At 35.6% G+C, this 26,579-nt stretch overlaps 1 protein-coding gene across 21 annotated transcripts in view; it reads left to right on the plus strand.

Annotated features, from left to right (window-relative positions):
• Positions 1–26,579, plus strand: part of TBC1D5 (TBC1 domain family member 5) — a 565,096-nt gene that overhangs the window by 118,965 nt on the left and 419,552 nt on the right. For 14 of the 21 annotated variants that reach the window (XM_070575957.1, XM_070575968.1, XM_070575969.1 and 11 more), the window contains exon 3: positions 16,266–16,468. The exons of the other annotated variants lie outside the window; for them this stretch is intronic. The gene's annotated coding sequence lies outside the window, so the exon portion shown is untranslated. The remainder of the gene's footprint in view (positions 1–16,265; positions 16,469–26,579) is intronic. 21 annotated transcript variants of the gene reach the window in all.

Here is a 26,579-nt window from a genome sequence, read left to right on the forward strand (position 1 = left end):
TCTGAGATCAAGATCTACATGTCCACCTGCTTATCTGATATCCATTTCCACTTTGAGATGTTACAGTCACTTCACAATGTAAGTTCTAACCCCTCCCCTCAAATGCCTCCAGTTTTGTTTAAGTGACTAGTATCATCATATATCTCTTTGTACAGGCTAGGAATCTGAGCATCATCCTTGATTCTTCTTTTTCACTCATCACTTTTATCCACTACATTATCAGCTTCTGTTGAATTTATCTCTCCACTCTCTCCAGTTTTCTCTAGCCCAAAGGAAAGGGAGACCCGGTCAACGAGAAGAAACATGATGAGTAAAGAATAGAGATGTTATGTTTGGTAAAATACATAAAATAGAGATATACAAGTAAGATTAGAAGTAAGCTTACAGCTATACTGATTGCAGGAATAAGGAATTTATGTGGTCATTGGGGTGCTCATAGGTAAATGAGATGAGCAGATTACTTTTGCTGCACTTAATAGGATTGGGGGAAAAAAAAGGAAGGGACTGCAGATGGGAGACTAGTTAGGAAGCTAGCAGTTATAGCAGCTTTGTTAAGAGGTAGTCAGTGCTTATATTAGGATATGATGTTGGAGAATAAAACGAGACAAATTTGATAGATACTATAATGTTATTCAGTGAGATATGGCAACAACATGGATTTGAAGGTACAAAAGAGAATTATTGAAGACTTCAAGAGTTCCTTACAAAGTGATGCAGGTAGTGTGGAAAGTTTTGGGGAAAGATGATGACTTCTGTGTTTGATATATTGCATATAAGGTGCTGATATGGACTATCAGGTGGAGACGTGTAGGGAATGACTGGAGATGGTGAGTAGGTTTCTTTTCAGTGATAGTGCAGTGACTGTCTAGAGCAGTGTTGAGAAGTCCTTTGAGGCAGCACCCAACCGACTGGCAATGTCTATTTTGGGTGTTATGTACATGCCAGTCATGGTCTAGTTGTTGGGATCCAGGCCAGGACTAGAGACATGAGGACAGAAGGTGATAGTTAAAGGCATGAAATTTGAATGAGATTGCTAAGAAGAAAAAGAAAAAAAAAAGGATGAAAAGAGAAAGGAATCAGCCAAAGAAAGATAGATCCTGGAGAACCCATATTTGTTAATAAGGTGGCAGCATCAGAAAAACAGTCAGAACCTGATAGGTGTCTTGTTAGAAAAAAATTATAGAAACAAGGAAAAGAGAGAATTTTAGGAAGGAGAGCCTGGTTATTAGGGCTACGGAGAAAACAAAGAGTATAAAGACTTGGGAAAGGGCATTATATTTGGACCATTGAGAGAACAATTTCAGTATTCAAAAAAGGGCAGAAATTATATAAAAAGGAATTTATACTTTTGTGAAGATAATGTTGAAAAAAAAGTCCCAGCACCCGGCCCCGTGGCCTAGTGGTTAAGTTTACACACTCTGCTTGGGATCCTGGGCACGGACCTACACACTGCTCCTCAAGTTGTGCTGTGGTGGCATCCCACATAGAGGAACTGGAATGACTTACAACTAGGCTATAACACTATGTACTGGGGCTTTGGGGAGGGGAAAAAAAAGAGAAAAATTTGCAACAGATGTTAGCTCAGGGCCAGTTCTTCCAAAAAGAAGAAAAAGTCCCATAAGAAAAATGGAAAGAGTTTTTGAAAAAATAAATAGGCAAGTAATGCTAGTATTTTGCTAAACTTTGAAAAAGTTTATAAAATGTGAAATAAGTAAGTGATAATTTAAAAAATCCATCATGGACTGGAAACAAAATTAGAGATAGGAGTTGAAAAGTATGGTAAGTTAGGCCCTTTTAAAAGGAATGGTTTACATAAACAGTGGGAACCTTCTGGAAGCATACAGTAATTTAATTCCTGATTTTTGCACGATATTCAGGTCTAGGAATCAAAAAGCTAATAAAGAAAATGGTGAGGAATAAGTGCAGGATACCACCGAAGGCTGCATGGGCTGGGTACTGGGCAGGGATGTGGCAAAGTGCTCTCATTTTTGGCAACTGCAAAGTGATATTTTAAGTAAATTGGGCTATGTTTTACTAGGAGTAATGAGCTGTGACTGGTTTATTCTGATATAGGAAAGAAATGGGATATATTGGAGACATTTTAGAGTATACCTGGACATATTGGCCCATTCTGATGATCTGGTCAAAATGGTAACCAAAAGGATATTTTAATTACAGAAACAATTGGTATACACATAGAAAGCGATGAAAATGCAACAAATCTGAAAAGGGGAGGTACATTATTCCATTGTTATTAAACCATAGCACTTAATATATTGTGTAGTTCTGGTTGGTAAATCTTAACGAAATCTTAACCCAACTGTAGAAGACACAAAAATGAAAGATAATAGGGAAAGTAGACATATTAAATAGAAATCAGAAACCTTATTTTTATATATATCCAGCAAACTTTCTGAATTCTCTTATTAAATCTAATGAAGTGTCTGCAGGTTCTCTTGGATTTCTTGACTATCAGATCTGAAAAAATGACAACTTTGTTCCTTCCCTTTGTTACTCATTATGCTCATTTTATTTTTTCTATCTTACTGTGCTGTCCTGAGGTTTTACTACAATCTCGAGTAAAAGTGGTGATAGTGAGCATCTGTGTCTCATTCTTTTCTAAACGGTAATGCTTCTGATGTGTTTCCATTATATATTGTATTTGCTATAAATTTTTGGAAAGATGCATTTCATTCACTTAATTGTTTTAAGATAGTTTTCTTCTTTTTCTAGTTAAAATTTGTTTTTAATTTTTAAAGTCATGAATGGTGTTGAATATTACCAAAATATTTTTCTGAATCTATTGAAATAATGCTATAGTTTTGCTCCTAATGGGTTGTGTAACATGCAGTATTTTAACAACAGAAAACCTCTAGCAAACTTGATAAACAAAAAGATGATTATTAGTCTTTTCTCTAGGAAATGGGTGGTCCTTTTTCTCCTTGATTACTGTAGGTTCTGTTCTGAATCCTGCAGGCTGCGGTACTGATTGCAGCTCTCCAGAAGGCAGCAGAAATGAAGCTGAACTGGGGAGAGGGTCAGCTATGAATTTGCAAATGTATTCCAACCTTTTTTTCTTTTAAGCTAAACCTTGGTTTCTTTTCCTTCGTAATCGCTGATAACTACAGGTTACAAATATAAAAAAGAAAACATATTTATAGTTACATGCAGGTATATTAAGTTATTACTTAGAATGAGTACAGAAAGATTAATAATGTGGATTCAAATTTTATATAGAGTTCCAAGTAAAAGTATTAGTCATCTTGGAGGAAGGCTACAAGCCACTACCAGTCATTATGTAAAATTTGAAAATGGATTAAATTTGTATTCCATTTTTATTCACTACCATATATGGAATTTTTTTATAGTGCATGCTAGATGTTATTGAGAAAATATTATAAATTGCAATTTGTATCAGTGAGTTTTAATTACTTCAATCTAATGATACTCTTCTAAATTTCTTGCAAATAATGATTTAAAAAAATTATTACTATTTTAAAAAATAGTTACCTGACTTTTCAGATCATCTCTCTTGTCTGAGGATATTATCTGTATATTACTTTCCAAAAAGATATTCAGGAAAATACCTGATTTAATTCTAATAGCTATAGAAACTTTTGCATGATTAATACTTCTCTTCAGTAAAATGGAATTAAATGTTGGAGAGGAATTTGATTAAGCTACTTTTTCTCAGTTTCCCCCTCTTTCATATTATGTTAAGCAGAATGGCCAGAGTTGAAATTTCCTGTTTTATCTGAAGCTATTGGTGTGTATTGGGATCCTTCTTTCGGGGCTGTAATATGATTTACTAGTTTGGGGTTATTGTTTTTGTTTTTGTTTGGTATAGAAATGACCTGTTCAAGTGTATATTTTGGTTTTAACAAAAAGATTTTTAAAATGTGTGAGCTGAACCCTTGCAAAGGTTTATTATTATATAGTGCTATATTTAACTTTTCTCCTCTGAAGGACATTCTCTCATATTTAATTACATTAAATTAAACCTTTCTTATGCTAATTATTTTTTAAATTTCATTTGTATATTCCAAAAATTATTATATAAAATTTCTATATAAAGTAATAATTACTAATCATAATTTTTCCTATTGAAATACTGTATCAGTTCTTTATTTTGCATTACCAGTAATTATAATATTCTTATGTTCCATATAGTATAGATAACCAAGATTTTAGTAAAAAAAAAAAAATAAAGATACTTGAGGAAAATTAGACCCTACAGTAGGAGCTTATGATTGACTTTATGGGGGAAGGGGCAGTGAGGTGAGCAGTAGGGTAATGATGGAATAAGAGACCTGTTTTTCTTGTGTTTTGTTCTATCACAGTTTAGAAGAGGGAGACTAGCAAGATAAATGTGCCTAGAACTACACAGCAGGCTTAAATGATTTATCATTTTTTTCAGAGTATGATACAGTAGTCACAACAATTTGGTGAATGATGTTCATATTTGTGTGAAAAAGTCTATTCAGTATCATGAAAACATCTATTAATACACATAGAAATATAATTTCTGTATTGCATTATTGGATGTTAACAAAATCGCTCCCCCCCTTTTTTTTTTTAACTCACAGAAGCCTCACAGGATTTGTCTGTTGCAATGGAGCGTGTTAATCTTTACTGTTATGCTTCCCAAAAATGAAGCACGCTTTTCCTGATGTTTTCATCACACAAGTTGATAAAATGAACTCCCACATATGGTGAACTTTGTTTTCCTACGTGATCAGGTTTTCTGGTTACTAAAAGATGATCATTTTTCCTTTTTAAAAATATTTGGTCCTGTTTTCTGTGCCCAAACAAACTCTTCTTCAATTTAACCTTTGTGGGATGATTAAAATGGTACTTTAAGTTCTAAAAATCAGAAGTGCTGTTGAGCAGAATTCTAGTTGCTAAAAGTGCCCAATAAACTAGACATTTTTAGTACATGTAATTCAGTGCAATACTTATAATTGAGTTCTGCTAAGATTTGAAGTCCTGAAAAATTGTAGGATTTTCTGACGTACATGGTCCTTAGAGTGTTACAAGATTGCTTGTGTGTGTTTGAATTGTGTGGTTTTGTAAGTTTTTAGTATTATGTGACTAATATTTGTTTTAAAAAATCAAGTTAGGGGGCCGGTCCCGTGGCTGAGTGGTTAAGTTTGTGTGCTTTGCAGCCCAGGTTTTCGCCAGTTCGGATCCTGAGTGCGGAGCTAGGACCACTCAATCAAGGCATGCTGAGGTGGGCTCCCACATGCCACAACTAGAAGGACCCACAACTAAAATACACAAATATGTACTGGGGGGCTGTGGGGAGAAGAAGGAAAAAACCCACATTGTATACAACTTCTACTTGTGATTAGTTCTCTCTAATGTTATGTGTATACTACTGTCGCCTCACACTTAGGAAAAAAAATCAAGTTAGTGAGTCATTCATTCATGCAAAGACACCCTGAGATTGTTAATTATATGAAGCTAGGAAGGCCAGTCCGTTAAGAAATGCAGCTCAGGGGCTGGCCCCGTGGCTGAGCGGTTGAGTTCGCGTGCTCCGCTCCGGGCGGCCCAGTGTTTCGTTGGTTCGGATCCTGGGCGCGGACATGACACTGCTCATCGAGCCACGCTGAGGCGGCATCCCGCATGCCACAGCTAGAGGGACCCACAGCAGAGAATATACAGCTGTGTACCAGGGGGTTTTGGGGAGAAAAAGGAAAACATAAAATCTTTAATAAAAAAAAAAAAAAAAGAAATGCAGCTCAGCTGCTTTGTGAAGAGTTTTTGTTTTGATGAGAGGTTTTTGTTTAAGAAGATAGATTAGCTCAGAAGAGAACTGTACCAATCAAAAGATGGGTGTTGTGGGCATGTGGAAGCCTGAGACTAAGTTCAACTCAAAATATCATGGCTCTTAGCAGGTTAATAAAGTTATATGAAGTGGTTTCTAGGCACCAAATCTTGGTTAAATACAGCTCCAAATAGACTAAGCTACTGAGGGTCAAAATAGAGTAATCATAGTCAAAAGAAAATACACTACAGTATTTTTAAAAGTTATTTTCTTTTAATTCTCATGCTTGAGAATTAAAATGATTTACCAATCTATTTCCTAAAAATGATTTATACAAAACATAAATATACCCATGATTGAAGCTTATTACCACGTGAGCTCTCTTTTCTGGTCAACATTATTTGTTGTGAGAGCTAGAAGAAGTGGCTTAATTATAAACTTACTGCCCTGTTTTACACATATTCTGACTAAGGAACTCTGTTAGGTGTCAAAACAAGTCTAACCCTCTGGCAAAACTGATGAGTTCTTCATAAGGAAATTCTGGAATTGCCTTTAGGAGATACTTTAATAATCTCTTTGGAACCCTTTCCAATTGGTTATGTCAGCTTTGGGGAGAGGATGGAAATAGGCCACAGATCTGAATTTTCTAATTTTGCTATCATTTCATCTTCTTTTTTTTTTTTTAAAGATTGGTACCTGAGTTAACAACTGTTGCCAATCTTCTTCTTCTTTTTTATTTCTGCTTTTTATCCCCCAATTCCCCCAGTACATAGTTGTATATTTTAGTTGTGAGTCCTTCTAGTTGGTGGCATGTGGGTCGCCGACGTAGCATGGCCTGATGAGCAGTGCCATGTCTGCACCCAGGATCTGAACCTGTGAAACCCTGGGCCGTCAAAGCGGGGTGCCTGAACTTAACCACTTGGCCATGGGCCAGGCCCCACTATCATTTATTCTTATTATGGTAATTTTGTATTTCAAGACTTATTCTAGGATTTCTGTATTCATTGCATTTATACTAAGGAGTCTCAGGATATATCTTGGCTTTGTCTGGCTAATCACACTGGCTTTAGGGATATTTGAGAAGAAATGCAATTAAAGAAGTCTTATTCTCAATTGTATATGTATGTATGGTCTATCAACGATAACATTGAAAACTCGGAATTTGTAGTTTAGAAAGTTTAATCTTACATTAATGCCTACCACATCAACTGAAGCACAGAGCTTGGCTAGGTACATTTTCAGAGAGAGCCTTCCTGTAGTACTGAATGCAAGAGATAATGTATTTCAGAGTGAAAATAAGTAGATAAATTGGTGTCTAAGCTCCATGAATCACAGATTTCAATGTTATGAGCCCATGGTACATGGTTAGAGGACACAAACTTCACTCTCAATGGTAGGTTTTCAAGGTACTCCAGTGAGATAGAGATAAAGAAATCACTTTAATTCACCACACGATTTTGATTTATATTACACTCATAGGTATACTTGAAGGCATTTTGATGTTGTATAAAGGGTATGGCTTGTGGAGTGTCATAGACCTGAATATGGTATTAAATAAGTTTAGTTAACAATGCCTGCATTTTTTCATCTTTATAAATGGGAATAATGGTATTAAGACTTTTTCATAGAGCTGTTATGGGCATTAAATAAAATGACATTTTCTAAAGAAGAGGCTGTCTTTTGGGACATCTTCCCTCGCCCTCACCGCCACCTCAAATATCATGGGCTGAGAAATTAATATCATCAGGCATTGCTCAGAAGGGCAGTTACAAGTTTAAAAGTACATTTTCCATATTGGTAGTCTTTAGATAAGGCCATTTCTGAAAGTTTTCATTGAAAGATAGTAGTATTTCAATGAATATTTAGGCCATCATATTTTAAAAGCAGCAACAGTTTTAGATTAGGTAACCTAGTCTATAGGGCTTTTTTCTTCCTTCCACAAATATTGCTCTGGAAGATGACCCACTTGTTCACTCACTTATGCAATAAGTGGTCCAGTATTGAGGACTGGGAAGAATGTCTCACGATGTAGGGTTACCAGCCTTTTTGAAACCTTCAACAAACCTTTTTAAACCTGTCCTTATAGGAACATGGTAGTCACCTCTCCCTTCTAACTTGGATGAGAGAAATAACCATAAAGATGAGAGAAATAACTGTAAAGATAAACACAAAAGACTTCAAGGGTCGTTTCTTAAAAGATGACTTTGGGCAATTTTTTTTTTTTTAATATCCTTAGAATTGGGTGCCTTATTTGTGCTTCTGCCTTTGGAGAGTAATAGTAACCACCTGCATTAGAGTTCTTGCTGAATTTCCAGTATCCAAAATAGAAAACATTAATTTTAAAAACAACTTTATAACCCATTTTGGTTATAAAACCAAAAGTTTTGGTATATTATGTTTATCATATTTATGATTTTCTTCTTTTCATTTCACCAATTTATAATCTTTTAACCTTATGGAGCATTTTTCTTATGGGATTTTGAATATTCTTAGTGTTATATATTTTATTGCAATATGAGACCATAGTAATAATTTTGCTTGGAATCTTGAATAAAGTGTTTTTAAGAATACATTTATAAAGTTACCTTTCTGAGTATCAAAAAAGTGACATTAGTAATGTCACTGCTGTTTTGTTGAGTTAATAGATTGAAAGGACTGATACATGTGTGATCTTCTTGTATTTATTTTGCTGGAGTGTTAGTTTCAAATCTACTAAACAAGAAACCTAATGCAAACTTTAAAATTTGCTGGATTATTTACACCTATAACTTGCCAACTTTGTAAAGAGAGTACTCAATTGGATATATTTCTAGGCTTGCAATGTTGTTTAGAACTAAGGAGACTTTCTAAAATAAAATCTCAAATAATTGTGGAATTAGCGGTGAGATTTATTTTCTAAACTTCACTTGAGTCAGTGAATTCAACTGACTTAATGTTATAAAGGTTAGCAAGATTAAAATTCCATCATTCCTTCCTTCCTTTCGTTCTCAGCATACCTTTCTGCTGGTACAGGATACTGAGGTGGCATATATATGAAGTGATATAGTATGTGCTTTTTTTCTTAATCCCTTTCTCTTCCCACTTTTTTTATTTCTTTCATGGCACAAATAATTTGCCTAACTCCTAGATTAGAAACCTTGGAAATTTACTAAACTTATTTCCCGTCTTCCATTTCTGTGTCTAGGTGCTACCATTTTTCCCGTGTTCTTTTGTATCTCAGTCCTCCATTTCTATAGCTGTGTGCTAGATTGGTTGTTAGTACTCTACTGCCATTGGAATTATCTATCTAAAATACTGACTAAATACCTGATAATTGATTCAGCCATTTTTCTATGCTGCTAATGATTAGCAACATTAGATTTCCTTTGTTTCTTTTTGAAAAGGAGCTAACAGAAAGTGAGATCAATAAAGGAACAGTAGTTTGGTAGTAAAGTACGCAATGGGAAAGTCATGAGCCACAAAGCAAAAGAAGTATGTGTTAAATAATTGAGCCTTTGTAGGGTTAACTTATGATCTGTTCTCTCTCTAGTTTTAATTAGTTTTGTCCACTTCTGTTTTCTGAGAACTAAAGCTTCCTTAGAATTCTAGAACAATTTGGGACCGTGATTACTTTTCATAGACTTTCCTCCAGTGCAACGTGTTGTTTTTTTGCACAGTTTGAGAAGATAAATTACAGTGTTTATTGGCTAAGAGGTGACAGACAGGTGATGTTACAGAAAGACAATAGATTACAAAAAAGGAACTCTGCAACAAATGGAATAACATAAGGAGGAGTAGCTAATGAGATATGGAATAATTTAATAGGTCTAGAACTGGGAATTTAGAATACAAAATAAAATTATATGGACAGTGCCTAAAGTTTCAGCCTGTTTAATCTAAAATAATTTCTTCAAAAATCTTATTTATTTTCATCTTAGTTATGGGAACATACTTAAGGGAATACTTTAATTTTAATTACAAACGTGCCTATGTCCTTACTGTACTGTGAAGGGTGTCCTCTTTGAAAAATCCCATGCCTTATGTCTGCCACAGAAAATAGACAAAGACTTACACAAGCTTAAGAGAATTTTTCATCTCTTGGAGTTAGGTTGAATCTGTAGCTTTCTTAGAGAAACTACAGTTCCTGGAATGGTCTAACTTTTCATGGCGTGTTTAGACTGGTCTTCAAGATCGGAATGAACCTCAAGTGCCTAAAGCAACTCTCAGAATTGACCCAACTTCTTTTGGTTCGTTTAAACAGTGATTGAGACTAATCTGATTCTTGTACTTAAGCTAATTTGAACTAGCTTGATCCTAAGTGGAACCCAGGATGTAGAGAAGTAATCTTGTTGGTATCAAGAGAAATATTAGAAGATATAATCTTCAAATCACAAAAAATTCTCTTGCATTGTACGTACATTGGTTTTTGTTTTGCCTGGAGCTCAGGGTAGTGTGGCATCTAATTTGGTACCAACTATGGTTAGTGAAAAAAATGAGCATGGCTATTTGGGAGAAAAGAATGTTATATACTGTTATGAGGTGAAGAGTCATTTTGAAGTGAAGATGTGTTTTATTATTAGGACAGCCTGGAAGCACTTTATTTACCATAAAAGCCAGAGGAACAGATTTATATTGGGTCAGTATTTTTGGGATCGTTGGCTGTAAAAAGGTTTATAATGTTAAGGGAGTTCACGAGTAGAGTAAGTAATGGTCGGGTAAATTACATGTCTCATTGCCTTTAAATTGATGTAGAATGCTGAATGGTTATAAATGGACTCTGAGTTCAGATCGCTTGGGTTCAAATCCCTGCATTACCATTTGTTAGCAATGAGATTTTGGACAAGTTAGTGTCCTTAAATTCCTCTTAGCTGTTTTCTTTGGCGGGTTGTGTTGGGGAGTGGAGGTGAGGAGGCATTAAATGAGATATTCCATATACATATCAATATCTTAGTATAGCATTGATGTAATTGTTACTGTTTTTTAAGTGACTTTTATTATCTTTAGCTTACTATTCCCTATCATGGTCTTCATGTAAGTCATGGGGTTACAAAAAATCAGAAAGAGACCTTGAGCGGGTATTTTCTTTGCTTCGGAAGAATATAAGGCGATACTGTGTAATAAACTTTAAACTGTAACTCTTCACATTTAGCTTCACAGATAAGCCTTGAAAGACTAACATTCGTCTTGACATTTCAAAATTTAAAAGTTAAAATTCAGTTAACCTTGGGTGAAAGTTGGGTGTTTTGGAACTTACTAGAATCTCTGATCCACTAGAATATTGTTAAAGGCGACCGTGACTCAGTGTCAGTAGATCAGGTTACTGGGAGCTGCTGGGACAGTGACTAGAATGTATACTTCCATAGTGACAGATGTGGTTCATGTGGAAGGGAAGCTGGACATACTTTACTTTTTTAAGTCATCTGAAGTGTCTGGAAATACAGTAGACATTTTCTGTCCTGAATGCTACTTTGGTACTAGTGTACGTTAGAACCTGTTGGTGTTGCTGAGCAGGGTTGTATGTAAGCTTTCATTCCATTTTTTTGGAGAACTGTTACTATATTGGATCCTCTTAAATATTTCTAAGATTCTTTACTAATCAATAATATGTTTTATTAACCAAAGGTTAACTTCTGCAACAAAATTTTCTTTATGAACCATTCATCTCTCTTAAACATTTCTGTATCTTTTGACATATATATCCCTAAATGACTTAGTTTTAATCATAAGATTAAAATCTGTGTTAAGGAAAATCAAATCTGATGGAGGTATTTTATGTATAGCTAAAACTGCTTTTGTTTAATCATCCCTCTTTCTGCTGAAAGGGAACCTTGATAGTAGTTGTTCAGAAAAATATCTGAAATCTTAATATTAAGTTGGGTACAATTTAATTGGACTAAATGAAGTAATATATACGTTCAATGAATAATTTAAAAATTATGTGCCTGAAGAATGGAAAATGGTGGTTGTTGGTAGTTCTCTTTTAGAAAACTTGAAGAGTCATCTATTTCACTGTGGTATCAGACTCTTTGGGAGGGTCTGCTTGGAAATCTCCATTTTAAGAAGCTTCTTAGCTGATTTTTATGCACAATAAAATTTTAGAACCACTGCTGAATTCTCTATTGACAGCTCTTATGATATTAGCTTCTGGCTCCTTTTCATGGAAGCTACTCTTCCCCAGTTGGGGGAAAACAGAGTTGAGCTGAGGTAGCTGTTCCATGCCCTATACTGTGAAATTTCCAAAGTTTTCAGTATCATCCTTAGTTTCTGCTCAAAGTCCTCTGTCAGTTGGCACTCCTGTGGTGAAGGAACATGTCATGTTACTAGCGATTTACAACTCAGTGGACTGTGATAGAGGCTTCACATGTTTCCTAAAATGTCAATATTTCCTAGCAAGAGAGGAATTGCAGGTGAGGACGTGTAAGAAAGCTTAAGTAGTCTTCTGGGTCCAGAGTTTAAACTGAGGGTGATTTATTTTAAAGCCCAGACTCTTGACACTATACATGCTACCCTCCTTTTGAGTGGAAAGAACATGGGCTGTGGTGGCTCTGGCCTGGAAGTATGCCTCTATCACTTACTGGTTTTGCCAGCGACTATATACTTCCCTAAACTTCAGCTACCTCATCTGAAAAGTAGGCACAATAATTATTAAACTCTGAGGTTATTGTGAGGATTAGTGACTGGAAGCACATTTTTGGAGTGCTTCAGTCTGTTTTTATACTTCGGTCCCAGAGTAGGCTTTTCAGTAAAATGATGACTATTATTTAGCAACTTATTGGAGTTAACCAATTATAGGCTAAGTGAGTTTGTCAAATTATGAAATATGTATTTTCCTGTTCTGATGTGGTATGATAGCTAGAAACGAGGAAGATACTGGATGTGTGAAGGAATTTTCCTTTGGACACAGAATGTAGGCCTCTTTTTTTACTATCCATATTCTGGTAAAATCTACACTTGATTCTAGCCCAGACGTTTCTTAAAGCTCCACACTCTTCTTATAGCTCCAGATGTTTACATTGAAATACCTACAGGACATCTCCAACAGATAACTCCTTAACATGTCCAAGTCTAAACTTAGGCTCTTTCTTCCAACAAACTGATCTTCTTCCAGGGTTCCTTTCATCAGTGAACAGAATTGCTATCCATTTGCATCCTCCACAAAATTTGGTCTTTCACTAAATTCTGCTGTTTGTTCTTCTATAAATCTCTTTCTACTTGTTGTTCTCCGTCTTCATCACCATCACCTTAGTCTAAGTTACTGTCATCTCTGACCTAACTCCTCCTCTGCCTCCTCTTGCCCCTCTCTGTAATTCAGCCAAATTTGATATTTTTTTCAGTGTACAGTTGATTGTCATACCTTGTTTAAAACCATTCCATGATTTTGCCTTACTTACTTTTTCTGCCCCATTTTGTTTCACATACTTTCCCTGTCTAGCTGTGACTAGCCTCTCTGCCTCTCTTTCTTGACTTTGAATGTGCTCATCTCATTACTGCTTTAGACCTTTGCACTTGCTGTGCCCAGGAGCACTTTCCATAGCTTTCAGATCTCCTCTTTAGGTCTTTGCTGAACTCTGGGCTAAATCAAGTCTCCTGTTATAAAATCTCATGGCTTTCCCCCAGCCCCCATATTTTTAATAGCATTGATCTCTGTTTGCAATTATGTATTTGCATGATTATTGGATACTGTCTGTTTCCCCAAGTAAAATGTTAGTTGTAGAAGAGCTAAGACAGTTTCAGTGTCTAAAAGGCCTAGAACAGCCCTATAAACTGATAAGAAATATTAAATGGCTGATTGAAATGCATAACTAGGTAATTAAAATACAAAGTGATTAATTCTAAAGTTAGGTAAGTACAGATGGAGTCACAGTGTTGGCATGTTAAGCATTGTTATTTGGGAATATTTTAGTTATTGTAGCATTAGTTTGATCAGCCTCTAGTTTTACTTTGTCTATTAAAAATAAAGATTAGTAATATTTCAACTTTGAATTTCCCAGTACAGATTGAGAACTTCCAGAAGTTGATTGTACTTGAGTGAGCTTTAGAGTAAAAACCTTTCCCCTTTCTTCACATCTGCACAGTATTTAAAGTTTACAACTCAAAAAAGATATAATCAGTTACACACTTCTTGATGTTTACTGTATGGAATGTGTTCATTTATGTTAGTTGCCTAAGGCATAACATTTTTGAAGTACTACCAAAACTCACAAAGACAAGAAATCATAGATATTATAATAGGTTTCTCAGCTCTTATAAAAGTGAAAAAGAAATCAGGAAGATTAATACAATATTGGAATTATGCTTTTATGTTGCTTTTTGGTATTTGGACCTTAATTTACTGCATGACTATTATTGGCACATTGAAATGTTCTGTGAAAACTCTTAAAGACTTTAGTATTTTCTTGAAAATTCGTTTAGTACTGTTGTTTACATTTTAAAATTAGTGCTTTCAGTAAGATTTTGATTTCCATCTATCCTGAATTCTCCCTAGGAGTGCACAACTTCAAAAATAAAGAGGCATAGTCAGCAGAAAAAAGAGGTGGTCTGGGCATTTATGCGTTAAATATGCATGTTAATTAGGAAAAAAATTAGAAAAATATGAAAACAGATGTTACATAAATTATTGCAGTCCCAGGGCAGCAGTAACTTATACACTGACAATAATTTTTATATGTGCATGTGTATATCTATTTCTAGATTTCTCAATATTTATGCAATTCCATAGAGAATAACTAGAAAAAGAACTGATAGATCCTTTCAGTGCAACTATGGTAAACATTCCTTCTGCATATGGATTGCTGGGGGTGTTTGGTTGTTTCATACAGCATTACTGTACAGAGAGCCTTCCATGTTTCCTAATTCTGCCTTTAGTCTTTTTCTTCCCTTGGTTTCTCTGGTGGATGTCAGTGAGATCTTTTATTGGATATATCCTCTCAGAACAAGAAAGTAAATTACAATCCCAGCAGTGTAAGAAATGTAAAATTGACCTGGGTGTAAAGTGTGTCTTTAGAAACAAAACAAATTACAACTACTCAGGACACTGATTGTAGTGTCACTTTTTCTTTTGGTTACTGTCACACTTTCTGAAGAAATAGCCATCGTTCTCTGAACAGTATTGACACAGTAGTCTGGCAATATATATTAAGTGTTGCATAAACATTCATCAGATACACATATGTTGGGATAATTGAAAGAGATTTGAATGTCTTTCACTCTAAAGAGTCATCCATAGAATAAAAATGGTCTGTATTTTTACAAGGGAAAGATGAAAAATAGAGACATGCTTTATTTTCGTGATGTAGCAGTTTTTAGTTCAACCGTACAGAGAAGCCATGTAACTATATTGTTGTCCAAGGAACCACTGACAATATTTAGATGTTTTCCATAAGCATGTTACATAATTTAGAAACGTGTTGTTTGTAACTTTCTGGATAAGCTTGAAAGTTAAAATAAGGAAATACTACATCACAATGTGATAAATCATTCTCTTTATCAAACAAACAAAACATGAATTGTATTTATTACAGGAGCATAAAACAGTTTCTGGAAATCTGTCTAGAGATCAATGCCACATGCATTTGTATTCTTTAGAAATCATAGTTTGTTATTTGGTTTTAGTAGCATATGATGCTAAAGTATGTTTTAAGAAATTACTGTCTTTTGAATGTCAGTAGGTTTCAGTTACAACTCTTATCATAATATTTTTCAGTTCTATGTTATTGATTTATGTTTTGCATTATATTACCTAACTGCTGTTGACCTTTTGTACATATGCTGAGCCGCCAATAAGCTCTAAGAAAGAAAGCTAATATAGAAAGAAATGTAGAGGAGAGTGATAATAATATGTTTAGTAATTTATTATTAAGAAATCCTTTACTTAAATTGGGTAGTTATTTAGGAAATTCAGTTGTCATTCTTGCAGATTTTATGTAGATATATTTATGTCATATAATTTGTAGAAGTATGTTACTAAAGATGATAAGATTTTTTTTCTCTGGGCAAAAAGACTATGGAAATTAATTTTTAATTTACATATAATATTTACTTGCCACACTGAAACATCTGTATTCTAATTTTACATTTTATTAGTGTTCTGGAATCTATTTTCCCTGGAATTTTTTTTTCACATTTATTTTCAAATATCTAATTTCCACTTTTTATTTTATGTGATTTTAATACTTGATATTATTTTACTATATATTAGAATAGCGTGTTCATTATTTGAACACTTTTTTATCATTTCAATGAAATGAAATAAGAGGTAATTTGTTTTATATTGCAATGTTTTGGATTTTTTTGGTATTATAATGCCTTTTATCATAGGTATTATAAAATGACTCCCTTTCTTCCAGGAGTTAAAATAGGTGATGAAAAGAGTGATTAATGAGTAGGCTAACATTTGTCCCCTAAGAGCATAAAATATTATGACAAATATTTTCAGCCTGCTTTTGCATTGTTTGCTTTGCTTTACCTTTCCTTCTGGAATAAGAATATTTGAAACTATTTTACTTACTTACTTTTCTAGGTATTTGCTGTTTTTCCAGAAGCTCAGTTGAGGGAGAACTCAGCCGATCTCTATTTCTTGATTTATTTCCTATTTGCCAACCGAGACTTGTATTTAGAGAACTCTGTTGTACCAAGCCTGAAGTCATCTTTGACCCATAACAAGAGCAGCATGCATTTTCAATGGTCAAATAGATTAGTGGATCAGTAAACTTCTCCTGAAAGGTAAGCATATATTTATGCAAAATGTACATAGTCTTTTCTGGCTGCCATAACAAAAATACCATAGACTGGCTGATTTATAAACAATAGAGGGGCTGGCCCCCTGGCCGAGTGGTTAAGTTCGTGCGCTCCACTGCAGGCGGCCCAGTGTTTCGTTGGTTTGAATCCTGGGCGCGGACATGGCACTGCTCATCAAACCACGCTGATGCAGCGTCCCACATGCCACAACTAGAAGGACCCACAACGAAGAATATACAACTATGTACCACGGTGCTTTGGGGAGAAAAAGGAAAAAAAATAAAAATCTTTAAAAAAAAATTAAAAAAAAAATAGAAATTTATTTTTCACAGTTCTGGAGGCTGGGAAGTCCAAGATAAGGTACCAGCAGATTGGTGTCTGGGAAGGGCCTGCTTCCTGGTTCATAGACAGCCATCTTGCTGTGTTCTCACCTGGTGGATAGAATGAGAGAGCTCTCTGGAATCTTTTATAAGGCACTAATCTCATTCATGAGAGCTCCACCCTCATTACCTAATCACTAGCAAAGCCCTCACTACTAATACCATTACATTGGAAAATAAGATTTCAACATATAAGTTTTGGGGGGACATAAACATTCATTCTGTGACAACACCTTACTCTAGTAATGTCTGCTATAGATTTGTGTACAAAAAGTGTGTGTGTATGTATATATTTGTGTATTTATACACTTCTGCCAGATTTATGTTGTAGGCTTCCTCAGGGAATAATGCTGCCCTCTAACACAGTTACTCTATGTTGTCTCTGTTAACATAGTTAACGGGGTTCCCTGATCGGTTTCATTCTACCTCCTGTATCTATTCACTAGCTTCCAGTCTTTTCGTTTTCCTTGTTTTTTCATTCTTTTTTAAGTGAGCCTTTGGGGGGCTTTGAAAATGTTTTCCCAGCAGCAGACTTCTAGCACATTCCTTAGGGAACACTTTTGGTGTCCATATCTCTTTCCTTTTCTCTTCCCCTTGCCTTCTCACCTATTTCCCTACCTCCAGACATGCATTAAATTTGTTAGAGGAGTAGCAGAATTAGAGTGATTGAACTTAGAGTTGAAGGTTTCTCAGATAGGTAGCATTCACAATTTTTTTTTTTTTACCACAATCAATAGTAAGAAATAAATTTTACATTTATGAGCTATTTTCCACAGAGATAAATGTATACATGAAACTGAAACAAAAATTGAAACATTTCTTACCCAAGCTACCTGGAGGTTGTGCCTTTTTCTATTTTTTGTATATTTCGTTTACTAGATGCTGCTGCCCATAACTAAATGTATTTCCCTATCCAATAATGGATCATCTTTTCAGTTGCAAAAACCATACTTTAGATTACTGAGATGTTTGTTCATGACTGACTTATTGGGAAAGTAAATGCAGTCAGGCGATTTATTTTCTGTCTCAGTCAAGCTGCCTTTTCTCCTGTCTTCTCTGTGCTCTCTCACCATTCACTACAAGCTATCAAATGACCTGGTGAAAAAACTGGGTAATTGCTGGGAAACAATAGAACACTTATTTCATTTTTGTATAGTAAGAACACAGGTACAAATGATCAGTTCTCCAAATTTGTAATGGGGTCAAATCTTTGATAGAATCAGCCCTTTATAGTAAGTTGTATATTTTTTTATTCTCATTCGTTCTATCTGTGTAAATTGTATGTGTATACTGATGCCTTCAAATTATTCTTGGTTTAAAACACTTTTAACTTGTTAAGTCCTGTATTATCAGCTTAGGATAACCCAGATTCTTTTCCAAACTTGTCACTTCTGTTACCCATTGCCATTTTATTTACTATTTTTATACTTTTAATAAATTGCAAGCATTTTTTCTGATGTTAAGAGAGATATATTGTGTTAGAAAGCTTGGTATATATAGAAAAGTAAAAAGAAGATAAAAATTATTCCTAATCCAGTGCAGCAAAATGAGTTCTAAGAGGGAAGTTCATAGGCGGTACCTCAGGCAAAATGGCGGGGTGAGCTGACCCGGGATTCTCTCCCCTCCAAAATACAACAAAGGATTGGACAAACTGAATTTCAGAGAATAAATCTAATGCCAACACGTTAGAGACCTACAATACCAAGAAGGCGGAGATCATAAACCTTGCAGACACCCTCGGAGGCGCTGGAACGGTAGGAGAGAACCTCGCTCCCTCCCCTAGAGTCTGCCATCGCTGCTGCGTGGGTCGGGAAGGAGCGGGGGAGGGGCTGCGCGACCGGGGGATCATCCAGGACTCCTGCCGCTGGTTCAGTGGAGACCCGCTGACGGGGGGAAAGCTTCCGTCCGTGGGGACCCTATAAATCAAGGGCCTTGGGAGACCAGAGAACAGAACTGATCTGAATCCACATCGGCCTGCGAGAATAGCAGCCTTTCCCTCCTGGCAAAGCCACTGGGTGCAGCCATCTTGCCCGAAGGCGGAGAGCTCATAACACGCGGCTCTCGACCCCCATCTAGTGGCGACAGGCTGTAACTGCAACCGAATTCTACCATCATGCGAATAAACCGCTCCTCTACCATCCAGCAGTTTATAAAAGCCCCAGAACAGAAGGAAAACAATAAAAACATAGAATTAAGTCCTGAGGACTTGGAATTAGGTAAACTAAGTGATAATGAGTTCAGAGCAGCTATAATCAAAAAACTCAATGAGGTAGAGAGAAAGATAGAGAAATAAGCCGAGTTCTGGAGTTACTTCACAAAAGAGATTGAAATCATAAAGAAGAATCAAACAGAATTACTTGAGATGAAAAACACAATGGACCAGATAAAACAGAATACTAATTCTCTGAATGCCCGTGTAGACACCATAGAAGAGAAAATTAGCATAATTGAAGATAGACAGGCTGAATGGTGCCAGACAGAGGAAGAAAGAGAACTAAGAATTAAAAAAAACGAGGAAAATCTCCGAGAGATAGTGGATTCAATGAGGAGTAAGAACATAAGGATCATAGGAATTTCCGAGAACGTGGAAAAGAAAAATGGAGCAGAAAGTGTGCTTAACGAAATTATTGACGAGAACTTGCCAAATCTAGGGATTGACAGAGAAATGTGTGTAGAGGAAGCTTTCAGATCTCCTAGATTTGTCAATGTAAAAAGACCTACTGCAAGGCACATAGTAGTAAAGTTGGCAAGAAGGAAAGATAAGGAAAGAATACTCAGGGAAGTAAGAAAAAAGAAGAGAATAACCTATAAAGGAACCCCTATCAGACTGTCAGTGGATTTCTCTACAGAAACCTTACAAGGTAAGAGAGAATGAAGTGACATATTCAAAGCTTTAAAAGATAAAAATCTTCAGCCAAGAATAGTCTATCCAGCAAGAATTTCCTTCAGCTATGAGGGAGAAATTAAACCTTTTCCAGACAAACAAAAGTTAAGGGAATTTGTAACTAAAAGCCCTCCACTACAAGAAATCCTCAAGAAGGCTCTCATACCTGAAAAAAGAAAAAAGGGAGAAAGGGGTCACAATCCACAGACTAGGGAGACCGATGGATAGAACCAGAACAGGATGGCAAATATTCAACTATAGCATTAAGGTAAAGGTAAGGAAACTACCAAAGCAAGGATGATATTATCACTCTAACTACAAATTCATAACACGAGTTGGAATAAGAAATGAAAATAATTATTTAGGAGGGGAAGAGCAAAGGGTCTAAATCAGTATTGGTCGAGTAAGTAAGAGACCACCAGAGAATACACTATATTATACACGAGATTCTAAATACAAACTTCAAGGTACACAGTAAAATAAATACAGAACAGCGTCACAAATCATAAATAAGGAAAAATCTAAGAAACCCAGCATAAGAAATTGCAGTATTAAATGGGTAGTCTAAAGCACACAGGAAAAGAAACACAGGAAAACAAGATAACGAGCCACAGATTGACAGCATTATGTCCACATGCATCAATAATCACTCTCAATGTAAACGGATTGAACTCTCCAATAAAAAGACACAGAGTGGGAAAATGGATTAAAGAACAAGATCCAACAATTTGTTGCCTCCAAGAAACACACCTCAGCCCCAAGGACAAACACAGACTCAGGGTGAAGGGGTGGAGGACAATACTTCAAGCAAATAGCAAGGAAAAAAAGGCAGGTGTTGCAATTCTCATATCAGACCAAGTGGATTTCAAAATAAGACAGGTAAAGAGAGACACAGAGAGACAATATATAATGATCAAAGGGACACTTCATCAAGAAGAAATAACGCTTATAAATATCTATGCACCCAACACAGGAGCGCCAAGATTCATAAAGCAACTATTAACAGACCTAAAGGAAGATGTTAAAAACAACACAATAATAGTAGGGGACCTCAACACCCCACTCACATCAATGGACAGATCATCCAGACAGAAAATCAACAAGGAAATAGTGGAGCTGAATGAAAAACTAAAACAATTGGACTTAATAGACATATATAGATCACTCCACCCTGAAGGAGCTGAATACACATTCTTCTCAAGTGCACATGGAACATTCTCTAGGATAGACCATATGTTGGGAAACAAGGCAAGCCTCTACAAATTTAAAAAAATTTAAATAATAACAAGCATCTTTTCCGATCATAGTGCTATAAGGCTAGAAATTAATTACAAGAAAAAAGCTGAGAAAGGCACAAAGATGTGGAGACTAAACAACACACTACTGAACAAGCAATGGATCACTGAAGAAATTAAAGAAGAAATTAAAAAATACCTGGAAACAAATGAAAATGATAGCATGCCATACCAACTCATATGGGATACAGCAAAAGCTGTATTAAGAGGAAAATTCATCGCAATACAGGCACATCTTAACAAACAAGAAAAATCCCAAATAAGCAACCTTAAAGCACACCTAACTGAACTAGAGAATAAAGAACAAATGAAGCCCAAAGTCAGCAGAAGGAGAGAAATAATAAAAATCAGAGCAGAAATAAATACTATTGAAACAAAAAAGGCAGTAGAAAGGATCAATGAGACAAAGAGCTGGTTTTTTGAGAAGATAAATAAAATTGACAAAGCACTAGCCAGACTTACAAAGAAAAAAAGGGAGAAAGCTCAAATAAACAAAATCAGAAATGAGCGAGGAGAAATAACAACAGACTCTGCAGAAATACAACAGATTATAAGAGAATACTACAAAAAACTATATGCCAACAGAATGGATAACCTAGAGGAAATGGATAAATTCTTGGACTCCTACAATCTCCCAAAGCTCACTCAAGAAGAGGCAGACAATTTGAGCAGACCAATCACAAGGAAAGAGATTGAAACAGCAATCAAAAACATCCCAAAGAATAAAACCCCAGGACCAGATGGCTTTCCTGGGGAATTCTACCAAACTTTCAGAGAGGATTTAATACCTATCCTTTTCAAGCTATTCCAAAAAATTAGGGAAGATGGAACACTTCCTAACACATTCTATGAGGCCAACATCACGCTGATACCAAAACCTGACAAGGATACCATGAAAAAAGAGAACTACAGGCCAGTATCACTGATGAACATAGATGCAAAAATTCTAAACAAAATTTTGGCAACCAGAACTCAGCAATTCATCAAAAGGATCATACATCATGGTCAGGTGGGATTCATACCAGGGACACAGGGATGGTTCAACATCCGCAAATCAATCAACGTGATACACCACATCAACAAACTGAGGAATAAAAACCACATGATCATCTCAATAGATGCAGAGAAGGCATTTGACAAGATCCAACAGCCATGTATGATAAAAACTCTTAACAAAATGGGCATAGAAGGAAACTACCTCAACATAAGAAAGGCCATATACGACAAACCCATAGCCAACATCATACTCAATGGGCAAAAACTGGACCCCATCCCCCTGAAAACAGGAACGAGACAAGGATGCCCTCTATCACCACTCTTATTTAACATAGTACTGGAGGTCCTGGCCAGAGCAATCAGGCAAGAAAAAGGAATAAAAGGAATCTAAATAGGGAGGGAAGAAGTGAAACTCTCGCTGTTTGCAGACGACATGATCTTAAATATAGAAAACCCCAAAGAATCCATTGCAAAACTGTTAGAAGTAATCAACAACTATAGCAAAGTTGCAGGGTATAAAATCAATTTGAATAAATCAGTAGCATTTCTATACTCCAGTAATGAACCAACAGAAAAAGAACTCAAGAATACAATACCATTCACAATTGCAACAAAAAGAATGAAATACCTTGGGGTAAATTTAACTAAGGAAGTGAAGGACCTATATAATGAAAATTACAAGGCCTTTCTGAGAGAATTGGATGACGACATAAGGAGATGGAAAGACATTCCATGTACATGGATTGGAAGAATAAACATAGTTAAAATGTCCATTCTACCTAAAGCAATCTACAGATTCAACGCCATCCCAATCAGAATCCCAGTGACATTCTTTACAGAATTAGAACAAAGAATCCTAAAATTCATATGGGGCAAGAAAAGACCCCGAATTTCTAAAGCAATCCTGAGAAAAAGGAACAAAACGGGAGGCATAACAATCCCTGACTTCAAAACATACTACAAAGCTACAGTAATCAAAACAGCACGGTACTGGTACAAAAACAGGTGCACAGATCAATGGAACAGAATTGAAAGCCGAGAAATAAAACCACACATCTATGGACAGCTTATCTTTGACAAAGGAGCTGAGGGCATACAATGGAGAAAAGAAAGTCTCTTCAACAAATTCTGCTGGGAAAACTGGAAAGCCACATATAAAAGAATGAAAATTGACCATTCTTTTTCACCATTCACCAAAATAAACTCAAAATGGATCAAAGACCTAAAGGTGAGACCTGAAACCATAAGGCTTCTGGAAGAAAACGTAAGCAGTACACTCTTTGACATCAGTATTAAAAGGATCTTTTCGGACACCATGCCTTGTCAGAGAAGGGAAACAATGGAACGAATAAACAAATGGGACTTCATCAGACTAAAGAGCTTCTTCAAGGCAAATGAAAACAGGATTGAAACAAAAAAACAACCCACTAACTGCAAAAAAATATTTGCAAGTCATATATCTGACAGAGGCTTAATATCCATAATATATAAAGAGCTCTCACAACTCAACAACAAAAAATGAAACAACCCAATCAAAAAATGGGCTGGAGACATGAACAGACATTTCTCCATAGAAGACATACGGATGGCCAATAGGCACATGAAAAGATGCTCATCGTTCCTGATCGTCAGGGTAATGCAAATCAAAACTACACTAAGATATCACCTTACACCCATCAGAATGACAAAAATATCTAAAACTAATAGTAACAAATGTTGGAGAGGTTGTGGAGGAAAAGGAACCCTCATATGCTGCTGGTGGGAATGCAAACTCGTGCAGCCACTATGGAAAACAGTATGGAGATTCCTCAAAAAATTAAAAATAGAACTACCATACAATCTAGCCATCCCACTACTGGGTATTTATCCAAAGAGCTTGAAGTCAGCAATCCCAAAAGTCCTATGCACCCCAATGTTCATTGCAGCATTATGTACAATAGCCAAGACATGGAAGCAACCTAAGTGCCCATCAACAGACGAATGGATAAAGAAGATGTGGTATATATATACAATGGAATACTACTCAGCTGTAAAACAGAACAAAATCATTCCATTTGCAATAACAGGGATGGACCTTGAGGGAATTATGTTAAGTGAAATAAGCCAGCAAGAGAAGGATAATGTGTGTATGACTCCACTCATGAGGAATTTAAAATTAAGGACTAAGAACAGTTTAGTAGATACCAGGGGAAAGGTGGGGTGGGGGGTGGGCACAAAGGGTGAAGTGGTGCACCTACAACACGAGTGACAAACATTAATGTACAACTGAAATTTCACAAGATTGTAACCTATCATTAACTCAATTAAAAAAAAAAAGAGGGACATTCATAGCAATAAACACCTACATTAAGAAAAAAGAAAGAGCTCAAATAAACAACCTAACATTATACCTCAAGGAACCAGGAAAAGAAGAACAAACTAAGCACAACGTTAGTAGAAGAAAGGAAGTAACAAAGAGCAGAAATAAATGGAATAAAGACTTAAATGACAAGAGAAAGTATCAATGAGTCTAAGAGCCAGTCTTTTTAAAAGGATAAACAAAATAGACAAACCTTAAGCTGGACATACCAAGGAGAAAAAAAGACAGGACTCAAATAAAATTAGAAATGAAAGAGGAGACATTACAGCTGATACCACAGAAATACAAAGGATCATAATAGACCACTAAAAACAGTTGTACACCAACAAATTGTACAACCTAGAAGAAATGGATAAATTCCTAGAAACATACAACCTACCAAGACTGAACGATGAAGAAACTGAATATGTCAACGGACCAATTACTAGTAAGGAGCTTGAATCAGTTATCAAAAACCTTCCAACAAAGAGAAGTCCAGGACGAGATGGCTTCATTGGTGAATTCTACCAAACATTTAAAGTAGAATTAATGATAATCCTTCTCAAACTCTTCCAAAATCCAGAAGACGAGGGAAAACATCCAAAGCCATTTTTACCCTGATACCACAACCAGATAAGGATACTATAAGAAAAGAACATTACAGGCTAATATCCCTGATGAACACATATGCAAAAATCCTCAGCAACCTGAATTCAGCAGTACGTTAAAAGGACCATACATCATAATTAAGTGGGATTTATTCAGAGGATGCAAGGATGGTTCATCATCAACAAATCAATCAGTGTGATACACCACATTAATAAAATGAAGATTAAAAATCATGATCATCTCAGTAGATGTAGAAAAAGCATTTGACAAAATTCAACATCCATTCATGATATAAACTCTCAACAAATTGGGTATACTAGGAGTGTACCTCAACATAATAAAGGCCATATATGACAAATCCATAGCTCACATCATGCTCAAAGGTAAAAAGCTAAAAGCTTTTCCTCTAAGATCAGGAATATGCCCAAGCTCATTGCTTTTTTTTTGCAAAGACCTGACTGTTCTTTACTTGGGCTATTTATCAAGATTGTTTTTGCATTGAGCAACCACAAGGAATGAGATAATGTTTCCCATATACAAATAACCAATGTTGCCACTTTTATTCAACATAGTACCAGAAGTCTTAGAGCAGTCAGGCAAGGAAAAGAAATAAAAGGCATCCAAATTGGAAAGGTAGAAGTAAAACTGTTTCTATTTGCAGAGGTATGACATTGTTAGTAGAAAACCCTAGACTTCTTCAAAAAACTGTTAGAACTAATAAACATATTCGGTAAAGCTGCAGGATACAAAATCAACACACAAAAATCAGTTGCACTTCCATACACTAACAATGAATTATCAGAAAGAGGAATTAAGAAAACAATTTCATTTACAATTGCATCAAAAGGAATAAAATATGTAGGAATAAATTGCAAGGAGGTGAAAGATCTATACGCAGAAAATTATAAGACGTTGATAAAAGGAACGGAAGAAGACACAAATAAATGGAAAGATATTCTGTACTCATGGATTAGAAAAATTAATATTATGGAACTGTCCATACTACCCAAAACAGTCTACAGATTTAATGAAATCTAAAGTCCGATGTCATTTTTCACAGAAATAGAGAAAAAGAGTCCTAAAATTTGTATGGAACCAGAGAAGACCCCAAATAACCAAAGTAATCTTGAGAAAGAAGAACAAGGCTAAAGGCATCACGCTTCCTGATTTCAAACTATATTACAAAGCTATAGTAATCTAAACAGTATGGTATTGTTGTAAAAACAGACACGTAGGTTAATGGAACAGAATAGAGACCCCAGAAATAAACCCACACATGTATGATCAATTAATTTATGACAAAGGAGAAAATATACAATGTGGAAAGGACAGTCTCTTCAATAAATAATGTTGGGAAAATTGGACAGCCACATGCAAAAGAATTAATTGGACTCCTATCTTATGCCATACACAAAAACCAACTCCAAATGGATTAAGGACTTGAATATAAGACCTGAAACGATAAAACTCCTAGAAGCAAACGGGTATGCTGCTTGACATTGGTCCTGATAATGAATTTTTGAATTTAACACCAAAAGCAAAGGCAACAAAAACAAAAGTCAACAAGTGGGACTACATCAAACTAAAAGGTACT

Source organism: Equus przewalskii, chromosome 15, assembly GCF_037783145.1.
Source record: "Equus przewalskii isolate Varuska chromosome 15, EquPr2, whole genome shotgun sequence".
NCBI lineage: Eukaryota > Metazoa > Chordata > Mammalia > Perissodactyla > Equidae > Equus > Equus przewalskii.